The sequence below is a fragment of the Fukomys damarensis genome, unplaced genomic scaffold (genome assembly GCF_012274545.1).
Source record: "Fukomys damarensis isolate Sample0158 unplaced genomic scaffold, DMR_v1.0_HiC HiC_scaffold_21, whole genome shotgun sequence".
Lineage (NCBI taxonomy): Eukaryota > Metazoa > Chordata > Mammalia > Rodentia > Bathyergidae > Fukomys > Fukomys damarensis.
In genome coordinates this window covers 33,860,773-33,876,119 of record NW_022900933.1, presented here as the reverse complement: position 1 = coordinate 33,876,119, position 15,347 = coordinate 33,860,773, and the positions used below count along the sequence as shown (strand labels likewise).

The following is a 15,347-nucleotide window of genomic DNA, read 5'->3' as shown; positions in this document are numbered from 1 at the left end:
CACAGTTATTCCCACCACAGTTGACCTGCATAAACCTATCATCAAAGAATCACCAGGAAACAATGGTGTAATTTCAGTGAAACCAATACTTCCTCAGATGCTAGGGACTGTGGAGGGAAAACCTGCCACCCACCCCAAAATGCAGTAAAGCACAATCTGCTGTAGACTTGGAGGCAGAAGAGGCATCGCAGGAACACTCTCAGGGCAGAGAAGACCCCTGAGGACGCGTGGGTAGGGCCCTTTACACAGCGGTCTCAGCCTCAGAAGCACTACATTGGGGTCACCTGGGCAGGCTTCTTTAAATGCTAATTTTTAGAAGTCAGAAATCCTGGAGGATTTCTGTCAGGCATGTATTTTTAAAGTTGCACCCAAAATTTTTCAATTAGCAATAATCGCACCTCGGATAAACCTCATAGGCTACGATACTGCCACCTCGCAAAGCTTGCACCCAAAAATTTTAACACAAAGGCAAGACCACTGATAAAAAGAGGTTTTTAAAATATGGTCCTTGAATGTCACCAGGGAGCTGGGTAGCAAGGCATCGGTAATATCCTCAGGCCCTGTTCAAATTTCCCCAGGACAGAAATGCAGGGGTGGCTGAAAGAGCTCCCTGGGGGGCCTCTGTGTCATCTCACGTGAGACCCACATGAGGTGTGGTCAAAAGATATGGTGAAAGTTTAAGTTTAAAAAATGATTACAGTGAAAACCGTATTGCCATTACTGTGATCTGCAAAATCCTCCCCTCACTTCAGACACACTTAGCCCACAGTTCTTGCCACTTTCGGAAACAGTTCTAGAAGTCTTGTTTCATGATTTTTTTTTTTAGCAGATTTTTTTTTTTTTTGGGTATTGGGGTTGAACTTGGGACCTTACACTTTCGAAGCAGGTGGTGGAACCACTGAGCTAAATCCCCGGCCCATGAATTTTTTTTTTTTTTTTAAATCTGCCTCAGTATCCTGAATTGATTCAAAACACTTATAGAAACTTCTGTCAAATTTTAAAAATTATATTATGGTCCTTAGCCACCCTTATTCATCAGATCTGGCACCTGTGAGATTTCCAGCTCTTCTCCAAAGTCCAAATGACCATTACAGGTAACTGTTTGGAATCTATTCAGGACATCAGGGTAGCCATGACAGTGTAACTAAAGACACCCTCCCCTACGTATGTCCACTGAGGCCAGGGTGTGGCTGTCCCTTCAAGGGGTGACCGGCACCCTGATCCTTGGCACAGTTGCCCGCGCTGCCCCAGCTCTCTCGCCTGGTTCTTCTGGTCTCAGAGAAGGGAAGGGTGATGCTCAGGAGCCCTCAGGCCAGGGGTCTCATCGGGTGTGGGGGAGGCGGGGAATGACGTGTGTGTGCTCAGGTTGGGGGTGCAGGGAGGGGGTCTCAGCACAGAAAGGTGGAGCTGGGGAGAATCTCCATGGGGTTCAAATGGAAAGTTCAGCAGCGGTGGCAACCCACTGGCTATTGTGCTCCCAGAGATAACTGAAAGTTGGGTTTAATCACAGCTTCATTAAAAAACGCCCTACACTTCTCTTTTGCAGGGCAGTTGTCCTAAGCAGACAGGCTCCAGCTCACCCACAGATTAGAAATACTTTTGCGGTAAAGGAAATCTTGTTCCCTTTAATTTAATGTCTTTCGGAGTGTTATGAATGACTCCACATTTTGAAGCCCTTTGAGCTCCTCTGTTAACTGGGACTTTAGCAGAACCATGGCTTTGATGTCTCCTGGGCAGATTGTCCTCTCTGTTCACGGGGAGGGACTGCTACTCCTTACCTCGTTAGCATGCGGAAGCATGGGTCTCATTTACTGAGACGTAATAAATGTCTAGTGGACTGTTGTGACCCCTCTTTTTAAGGTCGCACATGTGTTTATTCTGGGAAATACACAAGGAATTCTGACTCTTGCGAGCAGATTTGGAAGTTATGTCAGAGAAAAGTACAGTGACAGAGCCGTGAGGCGGACCCGGGCCCAGCCCTCTCCCACAAGGGGCGGTGTCTGGTTCTGGTCCTGGCCCCGTCCTGGACTTGCTCTATGATGTGTCACGGTTTGAGTCTCCTGTCTCTGAAATAAAGGCACTGCTCTGGGCCGGCATTTGCTAATGTTTACTTGATGCTACCTTGGTGTATGAGTTATTTTCAGCTCAGGGATAGTATTTAAAAATTGTAATGATTACACAGTTAATTTAATATTGAGGTAAACAACATATGTGGCATATCAAATCTATGGTTTTGTAGGGATTCCTGGATAATTTTGATTTCTCTTTAAATTAAATTAATGAAAAGTTTTAGAAGGAGCCAATTTAAAGGAAAAGAGTTTAAAAAATACAAAGTTCTTTCTGGATGGTGCAAAGTTGCGAAAGTTTAAAGGATGAGGCAAACATCAAAAATTAAAACAGTGAAAATTTTTAGAGAAAGTTCAAGAAAAATAGGGTGCAAAAATTGTAAAAGTGCAAAGGTTCCTGGCTGAAAGTGGACCAGTAGCTGCTTGGATCCTCTGGAAGGAAATGAATCCAGACTGGACCATTTATACCACTGTGATTCCGCATGGCTATTTTAACACAGCATCTTCAGATTACTGGGTTCTCGGGGTGCTGATTTTCTTGGTTACCCTCCCGGTGACTTCATCTGAGCCTATGGCTTGCAACTTTTGGTCACAACCTCGTGTCTCCTAGGAGCTGCTTCCGTGGGGCTCCTGCACACTTTGGCTACGAAGTTGTTGCTGCAGATTGATCTTTGCCCTTGCTCTGCCCTAGGTTTTATGTTAACACATTTGAGTAGGATTTCAATGCCTTGTGAGGAACCAAAACTATTTGGCACAGGCTAATGATTCCTAGAAAGCAGATGATGATGATGATGATTTTGGCTCCTGCTAGGGCCATGGACACATGGGCATACTCCCTTGTCATTTTTCTGCTAGTGACTTTATGCAAGGGCCTCATCTCCTCCCTCTTTACACGGATCTGAGCATCCTGCTCTGGGATGAGGACAGACAGGAAGGGCTACAGCTGATGCGTTTCAAGTGTTGTGGGAGGCCAGGAGCCACTAGAGTTCACTCCTTCGCTCCTCACCTACACGCACCAGGCACCAGCACATATCCCGGCTCTCCGGTGGGCACTGGGGTACATCTTGCAGGGCTCACCTTCTGAGAGGGTCAGGATTCAAATTCCAGCTCTACCACTTGCTGTTCATCTTGGGCAAATGATTAATCTCTCTGAGCCACGCTCCCGCCAGCCTTCGCTCTAACAAGAGGCGACGCAGAGTATCGGATGTAGAGAGGTTGATGGCTTTCCTGGACGGGCATTTGAAGGTTCTCTCTTCTGACTGGTTCATATTTGTTTGTTGTAGTAAAATAAAATAAATGCGAGTGGGGAGCGAGCCAGGTAGAGGGGAGGCTCAGGCTGGTCCTCCAGGAGAGGAGGGATTAGGGAAGCTGGAAGGATGGCCGGGGAGCCCCAAGACTCTGCCTAAGGCTTGGGGTCCCGGAGAGCTCAACCAGCTTGGTTTTGTGCCTCTGCCCAGCCACGCCCTACTGCATGTGTGCCAGTGTGGGGCAGGCAGTTGTATTTAGCGCGACTTTAATTTGCATTATCTCTTCCATCCTCCTGACACGACTTAGAAGCTTTCTGTACTCATTCCACAGACGAGTAAACTGAGGCCTCTGGAGGTCAGAGGACATCCAGGACCGTGGCTAGGAAGCCAGACGGGTTCCAAAGCTCACACTTAATCCTTCCAGGACGCTCTCACAGCTGCTGCACCGCCCTTTAGGGAACTCTAAGTATTTCTGATTGTTTAACCAGCTGGAAAGTGCTACGTGGTATCCAAAGCAGGCTGTCGCAGTCTAGCTCAGATTCCGCCACCGTTTTCACAGTAGCTTCAGCCACGGTAATCCCTCCTCGGGCCCTTCATCCTCTCCTTTCAATAAGGTTAATCTGGAGCCCCCTCTTGTTCCTCCCTGCTCTTAAATAACAGGGGTCCCCCCCTCTGCCTTAGAAAGGGGTGCGAGGGAAGGGACTGCAGCTGCACCAGGAGCTCCTTGGAGGACCTGAACACACCTGGGTGCTGAGTCTTTCCCACTGCAATCTCCAAACTCTGGAGCCGATGGACAGGCAAGATCACGGAAAGTGGACATCAAGGTGCACTGGACAGAACAGTGGGGCGGGAGCTCGCGAGCGTGACATACAAGGGCATGGTTTTGTCACCGAGCTGCCCGTGTAATTGCAATAGGGCTCTTATGTTATTAAACAGACCCCCGGGCAAACAAAAGGGATACTGTTTCTTTCATGAGTAATGTGCTAACTCACCCCTGGAAAGAAAAAAAAGTTCAAGTCCAATGTGGAGACTGAGACAGCGTAAGATTTATTACAGAGGCTACAGAAATGATTCCTCTTTCACAGCACTTAAATTGTCTAATTATTTGCAGCTGTTTCCAATTTGGCTCTGGCCGTTAATGAAGGGCGTGCGTCTTGCCTCTCAGCAGTACAGAGCACACAGAGGAGTTGGACAAGAGCGCGTCCAGGCGTGCTGCGGGAATCCTGCACCCAGCTACCTGTCTGCCTTCATCACCTGTCCCTGAGATGGAAGGGCAGCTTGGGAGACACGGACCACCTTCCCATGACCGAGGGGCGCTGGCTAGAGCACCTGCAGGTGGAGGGGCCACAGCCTTGACCTCCTCCAGTAACCTGGGGCATCTCTGGTCCCCTTGGGTCTCCTGAGAAGCCACAGCCAGGGCATCCCTGTTGAGGTGGGGTGAGACGGTGGGCGTCTCCATCCATCCTCGTCTAAGCCTGACACACAGAAGCGGCAGGGGAACCCCAGCCAGTCTGCACACCTCCAGTCTCTATTCCCTTCCGGACCCCTCCCCTGAATCCCCGGCCCCTGTGTCTCCTTGCCTGGGACATCTCTTCTGCTTGGATTCTGAGCCAGGTGACCATAGTCTCCATTTGCTCAACAAACATGGAATGGACACTGAGTCAAGGCAGAGGGTTTAGAAATGAATGAGATGTATTTTATAGCCCTCTAGATTGCAAGCTGTGAGGTCAGTATATTAATAACCTTTAACTTCTCCCTGATATTTAGCAGAGGTGCTGGAATGCAGTACATGTGCAATAAACCCAAGCTAAATAAATCAGTCAGGATGTTCTGGCTGGAAGGGACCTTGGCAACGAGTGCCTATCTCTTTGATTAAAAAAACTTTAGACTTTTTCCCTCTGAAATAAACATGATATTTTTATATAAGTTATTAACAGTCATTTGTCTTTTTTAGTCTTTTGTTAAATGATGTCATACATATTCTTAAATATGACTGTTTTAGTATATTTGCCTGTTTATAACTTGTTTTTAATCTAAAAAACTTCGTATTATTGCAGATTATTCACACCAGAGAGACTATTCGGTATTTACACGTGTGCCTTATTTATTTCACTTAGGAGTATATTTAGAAATGGGAAGAAAGGAGCTAAAGGTGTTAGGGAAGGTGGGATGTGTAGGGGAAGGGTAATAAGGGAAAAGAAAAAAATGTGAAATAATGAAAAGATGGAAATAAAGTGTTTGTAGACGGAGAGGGGAGGAGGGGGTGAAGGGAGGGCAGAGGTAAGGGGGAAAAATGAGAATCAAGACCTGTCATTGTAAAGGTACAAGATCTCAATGATGAATGTAACTGTACTGTATACCTAAAATGTACCAATAAACTCAATTAAAGCTGAAAAAGAAAAAAAAACTTCATGCAGTGCTAGGAATCCAACACAGGGCTTTGAACATGCTAGGCAAACACCCTCCCACTGAGGATGAGCTACAGCTCCAGGCCTACAACTTGTCTTTATAATGCAATTTTGTTATATTAGCAATAAATGAATAACATTTCCCATGCCATTAGCTTTAACTAAATCATTTTGACAAACATGCCGTATTGTATTGCACAGCTTTACTGTAATTCTTTTCACCAGGTGTCAGACTGGTTAAAGTTGTTTTCATTTTCTTCTTTTGCTTTTGCATATAATGCTCAGTTGAACATCCAGCACTTTACAAAAGAGAACATTGGTTCATAGATCTCTAAGACTAAGTTTGTCTTTCATTTATTTTTAGTTTAAGCAAAACTTACTTATAATATCACAGGGATAATTTCTCTTTTCCTTGGATCTCTACCTTAGTATTATTCTTGTTTATCTTACTCCATAGCTATAATATAGTGAGCTGTAGATGTGTGGAATTTCAAGAGAAATTAAATAAATACACATTTTTATATATTAAAACAGAGAGATTATTGGGTGGGTGTGGTGGTCTATTCCTATCATCCCAGCACTCTGGAGGCTGAGGCAGGAGGATCACAGGTTGGAGTCCTACCTGGGCAAGTCACTGACTTAGTGAGACCTTGTTAATAGCTAACTAAATAAATAAAAATTTAAAAGGGCTGGGTATATAGCTCAGCGCAAAGGTCCTGGGTTCAATTCCTAGTAGTACAAAAGAGGAAGCAGACCTGGAGAGAGGAAGTGGTTTAACCAGGGCCACCTCTGGCTCTGGATGTACCTGTTCCTGTGCTCTCTGTGGTGCCGGGGTGGCGATTCTGCAAACCACGTATTTGTTTTTCCATCACAGAATGAATAAATGGACAAATAAGAAAACAAACGTGAGACATCTCTAAACCGGCTCAAACGTGCTTTTGAACGCGCTGTTTGATGGCGATGGAGAGTGGCATATTTACTCGTGACTTAGAGATGGCGAGCTCAGTTCCCCCGCACCCACGGTGAGGCTCTGAGGGCACTTTAGTATAAACGGCGGGCTCCGGATCTCTGCAGGGACCGGGCAGCGACAGGAGAGGATGGGCTGCCCACCGCCAACTCCCAGGCGGCGGAAACAGCAGAAAACCCACTGTCTCGGACACGAAGACCCAGCCCAGGATTTGCAGAGACCTCGGTCACTGAGAAGTGAGGGAGGCGTCTTAAAATAAAGAGTGGGAGGAAAGAGGGAGGAGCCGCACGGCTTGGGAATCGCCTTCTCGCCCCTGAGCCACATCCGGCAGGACAGACCGCGAGACGTCCAGCTAAGAGAGAAAGGACGATGGCCACACTGCACCCCTGCCCCAACCCCTCCTGCGCCCCACAGTGTGTTCAGCGAGCTCACTGTGTGCCGTGTCGTGTCAGCGTTTTATACAACTGTTTGGCCACAAAAGCTTCGCCTTGTGGGTGACCAGTGATGTGCCTTGAAACCCAGCGGGGCTGGGCACCGAGAGAACCCAGAGCTGGCCTCAAGGGTGTCCTTAGTTGGGGTCAGTGAGGAATGACTGTTTGAATCCATGCATTGATATTTCTTTACGTTTTGGCCTTTGTTAGAATCACCACCACAAGCAAAATGCACTCCTGGTACATAGGGAGCCGAAGACGCATACCTTCATTTTCATCAAGACCTGTACCTCCACCCAAGGAAAGCGTAAATAGACTAGGGGCTACCTTCCCTTTAAGGTTTTCTGTTTCTTCCATTATGGTTGCTGGAGAAAGCTCGGCTGATCGTCCTGCTCAGTCACATGCCAGCTCCTACTACTAACCCGGGGTGCCAGCCCTCTGCCATCCAGGGCTGGGCCAGGAGGCAGCGGGTCTCCCCGAAGAGCAGGCCAGAGGGGCCAGGGAATGGGTCAGAGGGTCAGATCTGTGCTTCTGCTTCTCCCTGGGGCCTAACACACAGTAGATGTGGGGCAGACGGTATGAGGGAATGAGAGAACTCTCTGGCTTTCTGCATTCTTACTTCCTGAACAGATACGAGTTGCTCACTTACTGTGAACGATTGTAATGTCCCTACTGCGCGCCAGCCTCTGTGTCTTGGTGACTGATGCATATGCCTTCCCCTACGGAGCTTATGGCTTCATTGTTTTAATATTTCAGCCTGTTCTGGATCCTACGACCCCAAGGTTCCGGGATTCTGTCATTCTCAAACCCTATGTTATTCTAAGATCCCACAATTTCCTCCCAAGCCCTAGACATCTGCCTTTATTTTGGATCTTCTACTGGGCCAGTTATCTAAATAGGAATCTTCTCAGTTCATTTATTTGTAAACGTGTATCAAGCATCGAGAAAGAGGTCACCTCTGAGAAATTTGTAGATTCAGTTTGAGGTCAATTGAAGCTAACTGTATTAAAGCAAGATCGTTATCTCTCCTCACGAAATATTAGCCATTCTTTTTTTTGGGGGGAAAAACAGGATTAAGCCAAAATAGTTCACATAAAGAAAAAAAAAGGACTTGGATGCAGCATACATGGGCCCATGCGCTCATGTGGTGGCTTCTTAACCATGAACAGGAGGGAAGCGGGAGGGTCACGCTGAGGGGATGTGGGACAGCGGTGGGTCCACAGGAGGGCCAGGGGGAGCAAGAGGCCACTAAGCCCAGCTCAGGTGGCAGAAAGGGCGGAGAACAAGCCCATGCTGGTTCTGCCCCTGGCCCAGTGCTCTTCTCCGTGTGCCCTGGGGCAGGCGTCGCCCCACTACTGCCCAGGGGGATTAAGTGTCCTGTGTGTGGGTTCCCGGGACGCTCTGGGCTGGAACTCCGTGGGGGTCACAGGGCAATTCCCTCCCTGCGCGGGTGTCAGCTGGCTACTTCTCCGAGTCTCTCTTGCTTCAACTCTAAGTTGAGGATGTTGAAGTTCACCATCTCAATATTAAATTGCACATGATCGGTGGTTAATTTTTTAAACACTTCTTCATACATTCTATGGGCTATTGCAGCAAAACCTCAGCAGCCCAAGTCAGAAGTAGAACTCAGTGACCAAATTCTCTTACCTGTGAACAAAATACCATCACACAGTGCCCTCTCAAACAAGCCACAGAGGTCCAGGTTGACTAGGGCCATGCCAGGAATCCCAGCTGTCTGTGACCTCCGCTGGGTACCTCGGACCGTTAGGTCGGAGAGGAAATCCTTCTTCCCCAGGACCGGATGGCAGCCCCTCTACCTGCAATCGGAATCTAAGAGTCTGAAACTATCAGAGTTGGTGTTCACTATAATGGCGTCTTCAGACAAAAAGTGACCACCAGCTACTTAACAGTAGGTCTGGGTGTACATACACGAGGTGTGATCAAGTATGCAGTGAATGTTTAATTTAAAATATTTATTATAGTATAAAACACATTGCCATGAATCTCCCTCAAAATCCTCCCTTTTGCTTCAAACACACTTATCCCATTATTCTTGCCACTTTCTGGAGCAGTTCTGAGATTCCTCTTTCGTGAGTGTCTTACGAGGGCTGATCAAAAATATGGTGAAGGTTGCTGCTGCTAAGTGCCATTCAATGGAAAGGTAGGGTTGCAAATAAGGTCGTCTACCTTACTCACCAGACCTGGTGCTGTGTGCCTTCTGGCTCTTCCCCAAGTCAAAATAACCACGAAAGCGTGTTTGAAGCCATGGGGAGTGTTTCGAGGAGAATCGATGGCAATGTGTCTCCTGCTGTAACACCCATTGTCAAAGGTTTTAACATTTGCCATATTTTTTATCACACCTTTATCCTTAAGAATAAAAGACAGCTGCACATGAATTTGTGCCTTTCGCATATTGCTCCATTAAGATATTCCTCCCCTAGGGCTGGAGATATAGCTCAGTGGTTCTGCCGCCTGCCTCGCAAGTGCAAGGACCTGAGTTTGATCCCCGATATCAAAAAACAAACAAACAAAAACTAAAAAACCTTCCTCCACTGTTGTCTGCACATAAGCATCGGCAAGTTGAAAGCTTTGGATGATCTCAAATCTTTCAGGAGGCCGTCTTATCGCCTAGTACCTGCAGCCATACTGACAAAGTCACTGTAAAATCTACCTGACCAACTCTGGCCCCTTCCTTTGGACACCATTTCTTATCTAAAAATGGGGGCCAGGGTGCCTGAATGCCTACAATACCCAATTAACTTCGCTCCTTGCGGGAAGAGAGATTTGCAAGGACATGTTGAACTAGACAAGAACAAAGCAAAATCAGATCAAAGTAAGAGATTTCAGGGCTGCAGGCACCAGTCTGCGCCCCCGATCTTTAAGCTAGGGTACCGTGCAGCGATTACCCCGGGCATAATTACCAGCTAGGAGGCTGATGAAAGAGCAGGGACCACCAATGTCACCGCACTTCCCAGTGCTGCTGGGAGGACCAGGAATTAGCTCTGATGACTCAGGTCATGTCTGCCCTGTTTATTTTCTGTTTCCCTTGATAATATGACAATGAGCAGCCTTGTTCTTATCTCCTGCGGCCCATGAGGCCCTGGTAGAGGTGGCAGGTTGGGGAGGCGAAGGTGGGGTGAGCTTCCATGCAGCTCTGAGCAGAGCCAGTGGCCTGGGACTGTGGCTTCCCTCCCCTGTGCACTTTCGGCCCCTCCATCTTCCTCCCCTCCCCCATCTCTCCGTCTCAAATCTGTGCCAACCCGGACTCTTGCTGGCAAATGTCTGATGCCCGACCCACCCTGCTCCACAGAAAGGGCTTTGTGGCCGCTCTGGCTGGGGGACAGAGCTGGTGATGACGGCTGCCAAGGGAACCCGTTGACTGGGTGAAGCTGCTTGCAGGAGGGCTCTCTGGGCGAAGATGCTGAGGATCAAAGGAGCCTGCGGCTGCTGGTGGAGCTGGGTCTGGACGGACGACTGTCAGAGCGTGGGCCCAGCGCAGCGCTGGCCTCCTGCCCCTGGACTCCAGGAGGCATGAGGAAAAGTCGCTGTTCTCCCACCATGGACTGATGAAGTCCCTGAGGCTGCTGGTCTCCAAACAGCCACCTGCGGTTCCCCACCCCTCCACGTGGGGCTTCCTGGGAGAGCAGCAAACCAAGCTGGCTGGGCCCCGCGGTAGACGGCAGGGCTTCCCTTTCCCTTCCTTCTGTGTGCTGTGCTTGGGCAGTCGGTTTTCTTGGCACCTGGCTCCTTGGAGCTTTTCAAAGGTGTTTGTTTCCTCTTCCTTCTGGAAGTGTCCCTGTGTCCCAGCCTTCCCTTGACACAAGTAGCACGTGCGTCGCAGGGAAGCTCCGGGTCCCCGCCTGGACTCAGACCCTGCCCTCGGCGGGAGGCGCGGAGGGGGCAGGGGGTTCACACAGCGTGAGTTTGTGGCCGCTGCTGAACACTTATTCGGCATTTTCTGAATGTGAGAGTAATGAGCGGGCTAGGAGCATTCACAAAGTGCAGACAAGTGTGAAGGAGAAGATGGAGGGGAGACCCTAATGCTCTGTGCGCAGTGCCTCTGCCTTGGGATATTGTCATCCAGTCTCTCTCTCTACACACGAGTGCACACGCGTAGATTTTCCACCCTGGGGGTGCACAGCTCTGTGTCTCGTTGGTTGTATCCGTGTCTGGGCGTTTGGATGCTGTCTCTGGTATGACCCAGAGGCCAGGGGACTCCAACTTGCCTCCCCCTACCTGTGTTGGCCGCAAAGACGCCAGATGCTTTCCACCTCCTTATTTCCTGGCCTCTCCATGATCCAGCGCTGCTCTGAGATGAGGAGGTGAACGGCCAGAGACCCAAATCACGAGGTGTCACGGTTTGCATCTAAAACATGTCCCCAAAGGCTCCTCGTGGACATCGCTGCCTCCCGGGACACGCAGTGGGCCATGACCTCTCCTCACCTGCGCGTGGACACAGGAAGCCCACTCCTGACCTCTGTGCTGGGTGGGAACCACTTCCGGGTCACTGTGCCTGCTGTCTGTCCCCACCCGGCTGCCACTCACTCCTGTCTCTCCTGCCGGCTTCCTCCCGCCCTGCCAGCCACCTGTCTGTCTGTCCCCGACTCTCTCGGGCACAGCTGTTCCCTTTCTTCTCTTGCAAAATGCAAAAGCAGAATGGAGCTGAGCCCAGAAGGGCTCCTGGTCTCGATCTTGAATCCTAGTTAAGCTGGTTGCTGGCAAGAGGAATAGTTTCCATCACGCAGGGTCTGGGGCTCGAGGACGCCGCAGCATCTCAAGCATTATTAATCCCAGTGAACTGTGTGGGACTCGGGCGGAGTGACTGGATCTGAAGAGAGGAAAGCAGGTGGCGCAGGCTGTGTACGCAAGGCCGGATCCCTGCAACAGGCCGTTAGCTGCGAAATATGTCTGTGGTGTGTGACGCTGGGTTTAATGAAATTACAAGACAAATTGGGAAGCTTGGGCCAAGGTACAAATGTACAATTCCACATGCACTCGGGCTGGAGCCCCCTCGGCCCTCAGGGACTAGTGAACCGAATGTTCCTAACGGCAGAAGAGGAGGGCTTTTGATGCAATTTCCAGTCAGTGCTGGGGCTGCCACATACTTGAATCAATTCTGAGACTTCACAGCCAGCTCAGCTGCTGGGCCTCTGGGGAAGGTGGCCATTTTGTTGAGAAGGAGAAAATAATGGCTTCTTGCCTTTCTTGCTTTATAAAATGTCTGTGCAGAGGCAAGGTGGGATGTCTGGAGCTGTGGCAGTCATCTTGTGACTGCGAGTCATTCCCTTTAACCTATTTTATTTTTCTATAACTTCATCAAGTGTTTCATGAATATTAGCCCATTTAATAATGGCTCATTTACCAGGTGTGGTGGCACACTCCTGTAATCCCAGCACTCGGGAGGCTGAGGCAGGAGGATCGCTGGGAGTTCGAGCTCATTTACGGTGTGGTGGCACACTCCTGTAATCCCAGCACTCGGGAGGCTGAGGCAGGAGGATCGCTGGGAGTTCGAGACCAGCCTGGCCTATATAGTGAGTTCCAGGTCAGACTCAACTACATAGTGAGACCTTGTCTCAAACAACAAACAAAAAATGGCTCATTTAATTGATATCTCAATCCTGAGGATGGCAGAACAAAGGATAGAATATAAGCAGGGTCTTGATATATTGCCAAGTCAGCACCCAACCATGTTCTTCCAGATGTTTTGTTAAGGAAAGAATAAAGGCTGGCTGTCAGATGTTCTATTACTTGTAGTCTAAAGCCTTTGTAGGCAGATGCCTGCCTGATTTCCATCTCTGCCTTTTCCTTTAGTCACTGAGCTCTGATATGTAGAAGGGTAAATTATTGCTCAGAATAAAGACTACATTATCTATCCTATCCTCTTTTTTTTGCCACTGAAGTGTCTACAAGGTTAAGTTCTAGCCAATAAGATGTAAGAGAACATTGTATATGAGGCTTCTGAGAAAGCTCTTTAAAAGGAATTGAATTTGTGGGAGGTAAGAACTTTTTGTCTGCTGCCTTATCCTTTTGTCTTGTTGCCAGGAAGGCAAGTGTGAAGGCCAGAGCCTCAACAGCCATCTTGGGCCATGGCAGGTGATGGAGCCACACACAGAGGAAGAGCCTGGCCCCTGAGGCCTCCACCTGCTGTACAGTCCCTGCTGGCTGATTCTGGATCTCTTTTCAGAGGGAGAATAGATTCTTGTATGCTTCAGCCACTTTTATTTTGAGTTTTCTATAAATCACAATGAGCCTAGTACTTAAATAAAAGTGATCCCAAGATTGCTTAAAAGCTCCAGAGCTTTTCTCTGGCAGCCCACAGGACAAGGTCCTGGCTTTCAGGCCTGTGCAACCTCCCTTCGCCTTCTGTCCCAGCCTCCTCTGAACCAGAAAGTTCTCCAAGTTATCCTTGGAGATGAAGGCCAAGCACCCGAGCCTCTGAGGAGCCTCCCTGACCCCCACAGGCAGGGGCCCCATGGCCCTGGGGCTGCTCTGTCCTGCCTGTGCCTCTGAGCTAGCATGCATCATTCATGCTGATCAACAGACAGCTACTCTGCAGGACCTTGGTGCAGGGAACTCTGCAGGCCCAGCAGGCCTAGGACAGAGCCGGGGCCCACAAGTCATGGCCATGCCACAGCTGGTCTGGGCCAGCGCTTCTGGCTCTGGATGCAGCCCGTTTTTCCCCATTCTCTGTTTCACCGGAGTGGAGGAAGGAAGGGAGGAGGGAGGGGAGGAGGAAGTGCCAATTTGGACTCTGTCTGTCTGGCAACTTCAGTTAGGTCAGATGGGGAGGTGAGGAGGGAGACTTGGGGGTGCCTGGCTCCAAGTGAGGTTCTCCTCCTTGAATGAAAAACAGCTCCCCAACTTGGATGGTGGGGTTCCTAAGCCATCCCATCTCAATGGTGAGCACCAGGAAATGCCAGCCGCCGTCCTGAGTCCTGAATGCAGGAAGCCACGGGGGTTAAAGCCAGAAACCAGACCGTGTCAGCTTCTCCCTCAGAAGGTTCCAGTCTCCCGAGGGGAGGGGCCTAGAAATAGCGTGTAGACAAGTGTGTAACACATAAGGCAAAGATGAGAGTCGTGGGGAAGCCGAGCTGGTGTACGGTTTGGTTCTGTTAAACAAGGGTCGGCCACTCACTTACCACCCCGGTCCGTCCTCTCCTCTACCCTTGCCCGGGAGGGGAGCAGCCCAGAGCTGTTCCCCCCATGAGTCCTCCCTGAAGCTAGGGCAGGCCCTGGTGAGGACAGACTTCCGGTGTGATTTCCCAGATCCACCCTTGGCACATTGCAACACCGGAGGATTGGGCTTTGGGCCTGGCTGGCTGCCAACAGCAGTCCCCAGAGTCACCTGACTGAGAGCCCCCAGCCCCTTCAGCAGGATGGCTCCGAGGGACCCGTCATGATGGTTGGGTTTGTAAGTGGGCCCAGGGGTCGCGGATGGCTGGTATTGTGGGTGCGTTTGTGAGGGTCTCTGGCGGAGATGGCTTTGGGCACAGACTGAGTGAGGAAGGTCCACCCTCCTCGAGAGGAGCAGCCGTGCATTCCTGAGAAGAACCGGGGACATCGGGGGACCCCGATGCTCAAGGAGCCTCCCCTGCTTGTGCACAGGAATCAGGTGTCCCCGAAGCAGAGGTGCGCGGGCAGAACCCTCTGGGGGCCCCACCAGTGCCAACATGGATGCACGGCAAGGGTGTTTGGGTTCCGCTCAAATGCGGATGGGTGCCAAACCTCCTGGCCGGTAACCCTGCGACCAGGCCTATGAGTTTACCATCTCATTCCCAGCCCGCAGCAGTGCGTGGTGTAAATTAGGAGCTCCGAGCGCGTTCAGCTCGGTGGACCCATGGGTGAGCGAATCTTTTCTTCATCACAGCACCCATCAAGAAGAGAGGAAAGTCCTAATCTTCCTGCTGGAGAAAAGGAGACTCCACCGTGTTCAATAATTTGCCCAAATTTCAGTGGCAAAATTAGGGAGGAGGGGAGGTTCGAGCCCTGGCCCGGCTCCGAGCTCTGGGTTTTTTTCCTGATGCCACATGTCACAAAGCACTCACAGGAGCAAGGAAGCTTTTCCTGCCTTAGCAATTTGAGATGCCCTGCAGAGCTAGGAAGACCTTGGACAGGGAAGCCGGTACTCACAGGTTCCTGGGCCGTTACCCACAGCAGGTGCCACCATCAGGTGCCTCCCGCCTGCTGAGCACTTGGCTCCTCTGCACGCAGCCCTGTGGCTTGGGTCC

At 50.0% G+C, this 15,347-nt stretch overlaps 1 non-coding gene across 1 annotated transcript; it reads right to left on the bottom strand.

Moving 5' to 3' along the window:
* Positions 1-305: 305 nt before the first annotated feature.
* On the bottom strand, positions 306-443 carry LOC117287187. The gene has a single exon (XR_004518391.1). It is a non-coding gene; the product is annotated as a U4 spliceosomal RNA (small nuclear RNA).
* Between the last annotated feature and the right edge of the window lie 14,904 nt (positions 444-15,347).